Consider the following 8,471-nt stretch of genomic DNA (forward strand, 5'->3'; position numbering starts at 1 on the left):
ATAGTATAGAAAAGGTCAGAGTTAGCTTAGAGGAAAGAAAGCATAATAGAAAAAAAGCAAGAATTCTGGTATCAGAATTGGTTTTCTACCTTTCCTTGGCTTTCCACTTTGCTTCTCACCATTCTGGGACCCTTCTTGGGCATTCTGCTGCTTTTGTCATTTCGCCCCTGGGCTTTTAACAGATTAACCAGTTTTGTTAAATCACAGATTGATGCTGTCTTAAAGCCAGTTGCAGTTCATTACCATCAGGTGGACATCTGAGACTCAGCTGAAGACCTCTCCTCCACTGATGTGGAGAGAGCAGGTATTGGCCTTCAGTTCTCCACCCTCGCTGCAGATGAAGAGCCTTCCTGGTTCCCTAGGCTGTGGAGACGTCAATACTAGGAGGGTGACCCCCCTGGCTCCTAATAGTGGCTGAGGGCCATAAGCTGTGAACTTACCAGTGACGGGAATATTGAGATGCCGTGAGCCAGATGCACACCCCTTTTGGCTGCAAGGTGACTCAATGATGGGATTATTGTGGGATGCCCCCTGCATAGCCTAGGACAGAGCCCTTGCCCACCTAGTACCTAAAAAGGGCCTAGTTACTGGGAGCTGGACGTGGATGCAAGCCTCATAGCCTAAAACAGGTGCTTTACCGACCCTCTTTTTACAGCCACCCCCCCCCAACTTTTTAATAAAGAATAAAGGGGGAGATGTTGGCGACCAGGCTGAGTTGAACCAGGCCTTTTACAGCCCCCATCTGGGAGCCATATAGTTCTTTGTTGAGAGTCGAGTTACCCCCTTTCTCCTCAAGGTTGCTCATGGGAATCAAGCAGATTCTGGCCCTAAACAAACATCTGGGGCTGTTAAGGAGTATCCAGCATTCCGGAGTTGCCCTGAGCTGCTGCCTTGGGCTATAAAGGAGGACCCAGACTTCGAGATATGCCGCCTGACGTTCCTTAGCAGTGACACCAGGGCTCTGAGATAAATCACTGAAACCTGCAATCAGCATCCCCCCATTTGTCCTTCACTCTGCCTCTTTTGATCACTACCTAACTCCTCTGTATGCTATAAAACTAAAGCCTTTTTCTTCATTAAACAGACCATGACAAAGCTGCTGCATGGTCTCCCTCTCTTTCTCTCGCCCATTACACTTTCAGGCTTGATCCCACTCGAACCCATGGAATAACTAGGTCCCGCTGGCCCGGTATACTGGGCAAATAGAACACAAGAATTTAATGCAGTCATCACTGTGGTACTCGGTCATTTCCTCAGCATTGGCTTTGTGAGGATGATAGATTTCCATTTTTCAGTAGAGCCTATAGTTGAGCAGCAAATTGTGAGTCATGTGGATTCGGTGAGTCTTCACTGGGTGCCCTTGTCCATAATAGTAGTTTCCAATATCCCCATTGTAGTAGTAACAGACTTTCTTCTAGGTACACTGAGTCTGCACCATCTTGCTCCTTGCCCGGCCCTTGCATCAGATTCAGCCAGCTTTAAGACTGGCCAATATCCCAATTCTCTTTGGGCACTCATAAGAAAAAGACACCACCAAATGGCAGAGGGCAATGTCCAGAGAATGACACCCCATTCACAAAAAAGGGGGTGGGTGGTTTTGGTTATTTATAGGGAGGTATATGTTTGTCATCACTTTAAGGGGGCTTGGGCAAAAGTTGGCCTTGCAACAAAACAGACACCTGGCACCTTACTGTATATGAAATGTGAGACCAAGCGCTTTGCTGCCCCAGAGATTTTACTGGGGGAGCCATATGATGGCAAGGAGGCAGATGTGTGGAGTATGGGAATACTGCTCTATTTTATCACTGCTGGGTATCACCCCTTCAGAAGAGGCACCATAAAAGAGATTGAGAAAGATGTCATCACAGGGACCTATCACATTCTAACTCATTTCTCTGGGCAACTTGAAAATCTCATTCACCAAATGCTCACAGTCCCCCCAGAGAAGAGGTCCTCCATTGAAGACAGTGAGAGACATCCATGCATCACAAAATACGAAGTAAATATCCCAACTGTGACCAATCTAGATTACAACATCATACATATGCTCTATGGCATGGGGTTTGATGCCAAAGAGGTTATTGAAATCCTGCACAACAAAAAATATGACGAGGGGCTGGTGAGATGGCTCAGTGGGTAAGAGCACCCGACTGCTCTTCCGAAGGTCAAGAGTTCGAATCCCAGCGACCATATGGTGGCTCACAACCATCCGTAACGAGATCCATCTCCCTCTTCTGGAGTGTCTGAAGACAGTTACAGTGTACTTACATATAATAAATAAATAAATCTTTAAAAAAAATATGACGAATGGATGGGGCATATTTTATTCTTAAAGAACAGGTGCACAAGGCATGTGCATGTGGATGTACCACATCACCCAAGCCTCTGGACCCATGTGCTACACCATCCCCATCCCAAGCACATCCCTGTCTCTTGTCATCCCCTAAAGAGAAGAGTCATTGAGCCGAACTTTGGCCTCCTCCACATCTGGCCATCAGGAGAGCACAGGCCTGTTGCCCTGGCACTATCAGGACACAAAGTAACCAGAAGTGTGTCCATGCCTCCCATTTTTCTACACTGTCCTGAGGGAAAAAAAAAGCAGCAGTTCTAGCTTTGTCCTCCATTCCGGAGCTGGGACTGCCCCATCTGTCTGCAGCAGCATATTGGAGGATAAATTGCCTGTGCCACCTGACGAAGAGTGTGATGTGGAAACATCATCTCTCCCTCAGAGGATCAGCCCCTTTAAGAGCATGAGCAAGAGAATCGTGGCTTGCCTGTCACAACTCTGCTACATCCCTCGGGCTCCAAAGACAAAAAAAGAAACATACATCCTCCAAGAAAGTGGCTCCCCTGGAAGCGGCAGCAGGCAGAACCTGATGAAGGGGTAAGCAGGTATGGAAGGGGGGCACCTCTGCTTTATATCTTATTTTCTATGTCTTTATTCATGTCTTTTTATTGGAAAACTCAGAAAGCTGTATAGTTCTGGGGTCTCTTGGGATGGTCAGATGTGTTTCTACTCCAGCTGGACTAAACCCTGTTCCTTGGCTTACCACCTCGGGAAGAAATCCTGCTGGAGAATGCCTAGGTGGTACCTGATGCAAAAGAACTAGCAGTAAACCGCAAGAGACTGGGGGGACAGCCAGGGTGAGGGGGCCTTGTGGAGCTGTTGTCCATGGGGAATATATTCAGATCGAGAGTCTGCTAGGGGAACTAGTGCCTGGCAGGGCGACCATGGTCAAAGTACAAAAGGGACCACCTCAGTGGCTCCTAACTACAATTCTATTGGTCAGGCAGGCAGAGTGTGCTGAGCCCTGTGAAGTCTGACATTGCTGCCTGGAGGCCAAATGGGGAAGCTGAGCTGCACACCCACTTCCTGTGTATCGTGCATGTCCTGTCTAGAGGAGATGGTTGCAGTGTCAGCTGAATCTCCACAGTGACATTCAGAGCCTGGGCCTACAGCACCATGCTTGACATTAACTTGAGCAAATTGTCAGAAAATTATCCAACCCAGATGGGGAGTGGCAATCCATTTCTGGCATGCCAGACACTTCAGGGTGTGAGCTTGTCCTCACTCCAGGAACAGTAGACTGCCTGACCTTCTCTTCTGTCACATGTTTTACTCAGGCACCTATCAGGTGTCTCAGCCACTCACACCACCCCACCACCAATTTTATCCATCATAAGTTTGATATCTGGGATTCAGTGCTGCTGTCTTCATCTGCAGAGGATGATCACCTGGGTCACTCTGGAACCAAAGTTCACACAGTGCACAGAGGGTCTGGACTCCCCCTGTCTCAGAGTCAGCATGAGACAGAGCCCAATGGCACATGTGAGCTCTTTCCTCTCACCACCTGAAAGGACATGATGCTCCATTAGCTTCCTGACATATAACATGCTGATGTCCAGTAGTCAATGGCCTTGGAGAGTCTTCATGAACAAGGTGTGTCTCAAGTGCAGTCTTTCGTCATTCTGATAAAGGGAAATGGCTCACATCTTCTGCACTTGCTCCAGTATCCTTCCCTCCCTGGCTTTTTGGCTCTCTTCCTCGTGGTCATCTACACAGGAAGTTCTCATTTAGTAGGAGGTTCTCAGAAGGGATGGGCCTGTTGTTGCCCATGTTAAGCAGGGTTCCTTCGCCCTCTTATCTAATGCCTTTCCCTCCTTCAGCTGCTTTTGCAGATGGCCCTGTGCTACAGGAACTGGTACCTGTGAGGCCAGGAAGAACATGAGTCTCTGGCTATGAGGGCAAGTGGGTCATTATTGCAGAGAATCACATCTCAATATGACAACAGTGAACTGGAAACAGAGTCAAATCTTCCTACCTCAGCAAGGTATGCAGAAATGTTGTGAGGCTATTGTAAACAGGGATACATGTTCAGATGGAGTCTGATGTGATGATCCGATGCCTGGCAGAGGGACAAAGGTCAAGGCTCTAATGGGCCAACAGTGTTTCCCTGCACTTCCGAAGGCCGCCCAGGGGCTCAGCTCCATGCTTGCTGAATCAGTGTGGGGCATCATCAACATCTGTAGAGGACAGAGAGACCGGATTCCCAATAATCTGGTCTGCATTCCCAGCAAGCAAGACAGCAACCAATCAGTGTGTGGACAATGATACAGAATTTGCCAAACAGACTCCATTCACAAGAACAGGGCACTTTAATAACTGCAAAAAATATCTGATAAACAGGCAAGAAAACCAGTGCCTGTACCCCAAGACCAAATAAGTATCCTATTCTCATAGGCTACTTAAGTGTTTTTTTTTTTTTTTTCTCCTCTCCTCCCCATTAGTCCTATATCCTATCATGAGGAAGACATTTCCTTCCTATGGTCAGATTTGAATCTTTTTCCAGATGTGGGGTAGCACAACTGAAGAGAGGATCTGGACCTCTCAGCCCTCACACGTCTGTATGGACATTCAGGACTGCACACGCACTGGAAGATCCTTTGCCAGCTGCAGGATGACCCGAGGAGCTGTGCTGTCCACATCCACTGCAGAAGCACCCGAGCCAATAGACTGACTGGCCTCTGATAAGGTCATTATACCCTTTACACTGATGTGAAGATTTCCCTGTCTCTATATGAACACACCATGCCTGCCCCAACAGTGTACTACTGGCACTATGGGGACACAAAGGACAGGAGAACGATGGCAGTAGGATGCTGGATGCAATAATGATTGTGTCACCTTGTAATGCTGAAAATAGAAGCTTAGGCTTCAAAGGAGGTGGACATCAAGTGTGAGAGCTGAGTGTTACTCCTGGACCTGAGTTAACACCAACACCCAGGAATCAAGGATCTTTGAATGGTGGATGCTTCTGTCCACACTGGGAGAGTGGTTAGTCCCTGAGGAACATTTAAGGAACACTCAGTTGGTATAGGTTGACCAGGAACAAAAAGAGTCATGCCTCCTGGTACATAAGGGCCCAAATAAGAAAAATAGCAAGCATGTACTTCATTTGGGAAGGGGGGAGCCCCAGATGATGCATATATTCTGACCACTTGTAGGTCTCACAGATTCTGATGGAACCTCTAAGGCTTGAATTACTAGGAAACATACTTCTGTATGTACCAGAATCCTGCCGGAGAGACACACCCAAATGGCCAGAACCCAAAAGTAATGGTGAAGAAGGTGACAGGTGTTCTGGTGACCTATAACACCACCAGGAGCCCTGAGGTCCACCTCCTATAATCCAATGTAGACCCTCACCAGTGCAGGTCACTGCAGTTGTCACTGCTTCAGAGACACTGCTGACAGAAAAGGGAAGGAGGCCTCCTCTTCTGTGCTTGAGCACTTACGTCCCTGCAGATTTCTTATCCTTCCTTCCTCTCTGCTAATCCAGTGGTCCAGTATTCTCCAGCTATCGAGAATAATCCTATCGAACTGAGCTTCTAGTGCTCAAAGGCAAAGAGTGGACTCAGATTTCTCAGTCATATCCAAGAAACTGTCCAGATTCGAGCTCAGGGGCAGGTGAGAGTGGAAAAAGATGCAGTACTGTGGACAGAGTCTAGAGTGTAGGGAAGGAAGTATGTCCTCAATAGGGCCAGAAGACACACGAGGAGTGCCAGAGCAGACACAGAAGTTATGGTGTCCTGATGTGAAGCCCAAGGCCAAGGGGGACTACTGAGAATCCTGAGTCCCATGAGAGTGACCCAGGACATGAACAAGGTGGTTGAACACGGTCCCCTTCAGTTTAGGCTGCAGTGTTGTCACCATCTCCTGCAGAAGCACATGCTCTCATAGACTACCCTTTGGCAAGGCTACTGTGACCTTCAAGCTCATGTGATGATTGTCCTGTCTTCATATAGGAGACCTGGCCTTACAAGGTGCTATTGTCACTTGCAGGAGGTCTGTGACATTGGGACAGGCTGCATGCAAAAATGATGGGAGGGCCCAGCTGTACCTGGAAGCTACATGATGTAACCCCTGATCTGCTCTGTGGATCTTCATTTTGTGCTGCTGTCTTCCTAGTGACAGCCCTGCCACCTATGACAGCAAATTCTCCCTGTCTTTCCTTCAGCCTTGCTTCTCAGTCTTGAGATGACGAGACTAGGGGAGGGCCACTACAGACCAGTCAGTGATTGCCTCCGGACCACTGCCACTGCATCTCCTTGCGATTGTGTTCTGTGTGATGTCTGAGAGATCTGGACTCCCAGTTCTTGACATGCAGGCTCCACTCCTCCAGTAGCATCATGGAAGTCATTGTTCCCTTCACAAGCCTGACTTCATTCTTACCCAAAAGGAGTTAGAATGAAGATTGGCTCTGAGATGTGACCCCAGTTTCTAGACTGTCTTTGTGCAGTGGAGTGATCTGTGCTTTGCTCAGTGGCCATTTAATAAGCATAGATGTGCAAGGCTGTCCCTAGGAGCTGGATCCCAGGGTCACTGGTGTGATGGACAAGCTCTGCAGAAGGAGCTGACACTCTGGCAGAGTCCGGGACATTCAGGAAGGCAAAGTGGGTGAGGCAAGTCCACATCAAAACAGGAAAAAGAGGTAATGAAACTGGGAGCTTCCCTCCTAGTACAGGTTGTTGGGAAACACACTCCCCGAGAAGTCAGCTCTGCTGGGCTCAGCAAGGACAGACAGAAGACATGAGATGGAGGGCCATGAGAGCAGCCCTGGGACAGGCAGCCATCATGAATGACTGAACCTGAGAAGGGCATGTGATAGTGTGAGTTTTACGGACACCCTAAAGGACATTTATAGTAATTCATCTCTTGAAGAAATGGTGTTCTCCACTCAGATCTCAGGTCCTGGGAGTGTTGGGTGTCGCAGCCTGAAGGGTCCACTCCTCTTATGATGGTGATGGGAATGTCAGAAGATGAAGAGGCCATCTTGATAGGGGGACAGTGTTAGAATCCCAGAAACAAGAGGACATGTTCTGGCCTCCAGCATTCTTCACATATGCCTGTTGAGTTTCTAAGCAGTTAATGAGTGCAGATAAAAACTGTCACCATGAGAATTCCTGGTTGTCCCTCAGCACCTTAGCCTGCTTTCTCTCCCATGCACCCACTTAGTTTCCTTGGGCACACCTTGTCACTGTCCAGGATTTTTCTTAACTATGAAAATAAGGCAGAGCGGTACAGGTAGGAGGAGCTACCTGAATCCTCTGTGCTCTGTCCTTCTGTCGCTGTGGTCTCTTCAGACACCTCCGGCTATGATTCTGACCTTAAGGAAGCAGTCAAGGGTCATGAGGCTTTCCTGATGGGAACAACACAGGCTGGAGCCAAATCCAGAAACTGTGCACCAAGTCCTTCCCTGTTTGTGGCTGCTGAGGACAGTCTGAATGTCAAGTCTGGACCTGCTCTGTCACTGAGGGCACAACCTCTTGAACTCTCACTTTGAACTGTAGTTGTAGCTAATGCCAGTGCTGATCCAACAATCTAGTTCAATATGTGACAATATGAGCTTTCCAATCTCCAACCTGGAACATTCTGTCTCAGAGACGACAGTGTGTCCACTTGAAAGGAAAGACCATGTGAGCAAGATGGAGAGGTCCCATGTGGCTTTCTCACCGTGCCCTTGATCTCAACCCACTTCCCAAAGTTCCTTCAGTCCAAGCCCAAATTAGGAGTAGTTCTAAGAAGAATAGAGCCCTCAAGTGCTGAGAGGAACTGAGGGATCCCTGGCTGCCGTGTCCCATGCAGAGACTCTCCAGGAACTCCTGTGAGGGCCTATCTCTCTTCATTCTTTGAACATCATGTGCTGTGAATGCTTACCCTGAACCCTCTGACACGGTTCACTTTGCAGACCTGCATGACACTTTAGGAAAGTTCTCCCACTCTGCTTGACTTCTGGGTCATACCTTCCATTTATATAAAGGGTTCTTAGCGTGGTCAAAGAGGAACATGACCAACACAGTGCATTGTGTAGCTAGTCTTCTGTAATGCCTGGAGAAAGCACAAGATGGGCCCCTGGAAACAGTCAGCTCTGTTTCTCTCAGCGGCCTAGACTTTACGATCAAGCATCTAT

General features: G+C 48.2%; 1 pseudogene; it reads left to right on the forward strand.

Annotated features, from left to right (window-relative positions):
- The first annotated feature begins 1,273 nt into the window (after positions 1-1,273).
- Positions 1,274-2,877, forward strand: LOC110335483 (annotated as a pseudogene).
- Positions 2,878-8,471: the final 5,594 nt, after the last annotated feature.

This window comes from Mus pahari, chromosome 18, assembly GCF_900095145.1.
Source record: "Mus pahari chromosome 18, PAHARI_EIJ_v1.1, whole genome shotgun sequence".
In the NCBI taxonomy this organism is placed as follows: domain Eukaryota; kingdom Metazoa; phylum Chordata; class Mammalia; order Rodentia; family Muridae; genus Mus; species Mus pahari.